Source organism: Mastomys coucha, unplaced genomic scaffold (genome assembly GCF_008632895.1).
Source record: "Mastomys coucha isolate ucsf_1 unplaced genomic scaffold, UCSF_Mcou_1 pScaffold14, whole genome shotgun sequence".
In the NCBI taxonomy this organism is placed as follows: Eukaryota; Metazoa; Chordata; class Mammalia; order Rodentia; family Muridae; genus Mastomys; species Mastomys coucha.
In genome coordinates, this window is record NW_022196896.1 from 29,053,023 (window position 1) to 29,057,285 (window position 4,263).

The window sequence follows — 4,263 nt, forward strand, 5'->3', positions numbered from 1 at the left end:
TCTCCTACATTATTTTCCATTTGGAGAGAATTGGATTTGCTTAGATTACTATAAGAGACCATACTAATGAAATATGAGACCATGGCCAAGTCATAATTAGAATGTCTTGACATTGAAAGACAATGTAAAGACTTTAGAACTTTAAAAGTGCTTCTTTTCTTTTTAATTTATCCTTCATTCACACAATACCTCCTAACCACAGATCCCTCTCCCTCACTCCTCTCAGTTCTTCCTCCCACCTCTTCTCTCTCCCAGATGTCTCACTCCTCCATCTCCTTCAGAAAAGAACAGGCCTCCCAGGGATATGAACTTAACATGGCATAACAAGTTACAGTAAGACAAAACAGAAACTCTCATATCAAGTCTGAATGAAGGTCTGAGTGTTACAGTCCTGTGCTTTTCTCATTAATTTGAAATATGTGTAAAAAGGGAAGACCTATGTTTTAGAAACAGGAGTCTTAAGTCTTTTTCTTTGTTGATTATGAAGCACAAATGCCTTATCACATATTGTAAATGTGTGGCCATGACAGAGTCAGCAGCAGTTCAATGTGATAGCATGGACTCATTAGCCAGGAGTCTCCAGGTCCTGGTTGCTGCTCAGGCAACAAACAGGGAACAAGAATTGTGGCTGACACATAAGGCAGGAAGGCAAGAGATAAAGAAGGTAGGACTCAATCTAGAACAATGGACACTCCCATAATGCCACGAAGGTGATCCTAGCTCAGACTGCTAACAGTGGGGGATATGGAGGCTGAACCTGCTATCTAATATAACCAGACAAGACTTCCAATAGTGGGATTGAAATAAAACCCAGCCCCAAACCTGAGACCTGTAGCCCGCGTGGTCCTCTCGCCGGGAAGAAGACACGTGGACACTAGGTTCCTTCTGCAGCAACTGTTTATTTGTCTCCATCCATAGTGAAAAAGGGGGTCGAGCCCAAAATCCGCACTGCTTATATACACCACAGTGTGCGTATCTGCCCACAGCGTGGTGTGTCTGCTCATGATTGGCTGTTCGCTCATTACCCTACGTAACTTCCCGGGATGGGCCGTGACATGGCGTCCTTTTCACTCTACGCACATGTGCAAACAGTTCTCTACGCACATGCGCAAACAGTTGTCCACTAGGAGTTAACAGCGGAAGTAGGTGCCATCTTGCCATGGCGAATGCCTCTCAAGATTCACGGCTCCCCACAGAGACCCACAATTTGTCCCACCTACAAGATATGTAGAGGTAAAGATAGAGCAGAAATTGAGAGAATGTCCAACCAATGACTGGCCCAGCTTCAGACCAATGCCATGAAAGAGAGTCAACCCTGGACACTATGAATGATACACTGGTATACTTGCAAACAGGTTTCTAACATAACTGTCATTTAAAAGGCTTCCTCCAGCAACTGACAGAAATTGATGCAGAGATCCACAGCCAAAAATTAGGCAGAGCTTGGGGAATACTGTGGAAGAGTGAGAGAAAAGATTGAAGGAAGTCAGAAATGTCAAAGCCACTACAATCAAACAAAAAAATCAGCTAAACTGGACACATAGGGGCCTACAGAGACTGAACCAACAACCAGAGAGTGTGCATGAGATGGATACTCTGCATATATGTAGCAGATGTACAACTTGGTTTTTATGTCAGGCTTCTAGCATCAGGAGCAGGTGCTATCTCTGGTTCTGTTACCTGCCTTTAGATCTCTTTCTCCAACTGTGCTGCTTTGTCTAGTGTCTGTAAGAGAAGATGCACTTAGTCCTACTGCAAAATGATATGCCAAGTTTGGCTGATATCCAGGGAAAGCTTCCCCTTTTCAAAGGAGAAAGTGAGGATGGGGCACGGAGGGGAGAGGAGGGGAAAGGTATAGAGTAGGTGGAATGGAGGGAAGGGAAGCTATGATTGGGATATAATGTAAATAAAAATATCAGTAATAATATTTTTAAAAAGAAGTCTAGACTTCTACCTCCATTCAACCAAAGAGGATTGTCTATCAGAGAATTGACTTACAATAGATGGCTTATCCACAAACTCTTTCCAAGCACTGCTTATAAATTGTGATCTACAAACCCTTTCCAAGCACTGTTTATAAACTGTAATCCCAGCAATGTAAAAAATAAATAAAAATAATGAAATTATATTGTACATTAACTATAATCCTACCCCTGTCCATCAGAATGCTTCATGGTTTGTAATGTCAAAACTTCTGTTCCCACGTAGACAGCCCATCACTGAATGACAATCCCATAGGATGTGCTTATTCTGGCATGCACTTGCTGGTGAATTTAATACTACAATTCTCACCTTTTCTCAAGTATACATCTGTTTAAAGAAACATGATATTCCTCATATTTTGCTTATGAAAAGCAATTTCTCTGGTCCATGAATTTGTTATATTGACAAATGGTATTTGTTTTAAGTGCAGAACTAGAGAATATCATACTTTCAGGCATCCTTTTCATTTTTTGATAACAAGCACTCAGGAAACTATTTCCAAGGAAGAGGTAAAGCATTTCAAATATATTCAAGGTTATTAAAACAATTATGAAGGGACAATTCATGTTCAGAAAAAGAGAAAGGTGTAGGCTAGCCTAAGATCCAGGAGATTCTCAAGGTGTCTAGAAAAATCCTTACCATTGCTCAAAATTAAGTTGGCCTTTACTCCTTCCTCCAGAGACTTCTTTATCTGTAATGAATGGTAAGAGAGTCCAGTTCTAGGAAGTAATGTGTTTCTTAGCTTGAATTGCTTTGATACATAGTTATGCCATCATATGTAACTCACAAAACTGCCCTACTGGGATGTTCTTTATTTACCATCTAAAGATCAGTAACTCCAATCCTTCACATTAGAGTTCACTGAAAAGAAATAAAAGGTAGAAAGAAAAGAAAGTGAATGTAACAAGACAAAGATTATCTGGATTTTAATATGTCTGAACATTGTGTTCTCATGGACAGGGTATTTTCTGGTTTTATTCCTAAAAATATTCTTTTAAGTGATTTAAGCTTACTTGACTTCAGTCCTGATTGATTATATAAAAACATCATAAAATGTGCTTAAATTGTCTTGAAGCTGGTCCCATGCCATTTCTCTCTCTCTCTTTTTTAATAGTAGTTCCAACTGTGAGGCTTGCATTCCCTGTAATGTCTATATTTTATTGTATCATGGATCTTTGTGCATATGCCAAAATTATGTGTAGTCCATTTTACATGGACCCAAGACAGCTCAATAATTTAAGACTTATTCACTTGTCTCAAAACATGTAGAAAATTGCAAAATAATACCTTTTGTGTGTGTGTGTGCTTTCTGAAAAATATGCTCAGTTTTGTTTTTTCTGCTACATTTGTTCTCCTTCCAATTGTATTGCCAAGAAATATGGACCACTGAAAGTCACAGAACTTCAACATCATCATTAAATTTAAGGTGGAGATTGCAGTGAATATCTGGTTCATATTGTCAATTTTTCATGAAGTTTGATGGAAAGTAGAGATGGTATTGCATTATGGAAGTCAAAATATAAGAGGTATAAATATGATGCTAAGTAGTCATAATAATATTATAATTATTATTTGTCAGTTGACAGCTCCTTATCTAATTTTACAGATAAAAGTATCTGGTATGGAGTTCACATGTTTGGCCCTCATGGGCTTATGGAATCCTATGAAACATAATAACAAATGGACCCAGCATCAAAGCAACCCAGGTAACCTCCAGTGATGGAAAAATTATGAAATGAATTGAGCTGAAGAATGTGAAGACAAGCAGTGTTCTCTTCGGAGTGTGCAACAAAAATGCTAACAGTGCTAACTCTTAGCTTGAGATGAATCCAGTTAGGAGAGTCAGTTATGTTCCAGAGCCGCATTCTTCTGTTATGTGTTGTGGCTCCTGTTAAAGGAAAATTGAAAGTCAGATGGTGCCTGCCTGTCTGCCTGCCTGACTTTTACCTTTCATATTGTTTTTATTTTATCTGCTCTTCTTGTCTTTTTTTAAAAAAAAAAAAAAAAAAAACCTGCACATTGTAATTGCACACATTTTTAGGATACCATGTGCAATGATTAAAGAAATTAACATTTTCTTTTATCAACAATGCATTTCTTTGCATTGAAATCCTTCAAACTCAATCCTTCTTTAGTTGTGGTATAAAAGACTAGAACTTGTTCTAGCCATGAGGCAAGAGTTTGATACTTGTTGGAAATCATATCTGACCTTCCACTGTATCCAATCTCATATCATTTCTCCTCTCTTTCTCTCTCTCTCTCTCTCTCTCTCTCTCTCTC

General features: G+C 38.4%; 1 long non-coding RNA gene across 2 annotated transcripts in view; it reads left to right on the forward strand.

Annotated features, from left to right (window-relative positions):
* Positions 1-1,153: 1,153 nt before the first annotated feature.
* LOC116088100 overlaps positions 1,154-4,263 on the forward strand; it is a 27,917-nt gene continuing 24,807 nt past the window's right edge. For both annotated transcript variants that reach the window (XR_004117766.1, XR_004117767.1), the window contains exons 1-2: positions 1,154-1,233; positions 3,590-3,689. This is a non-coding gene — a long non-coding RNA (uncharacterized LOC116088100). The remainder of the gene's footprint in view (positions 1,234-3,589; positions 3,690-4,263) is intronic.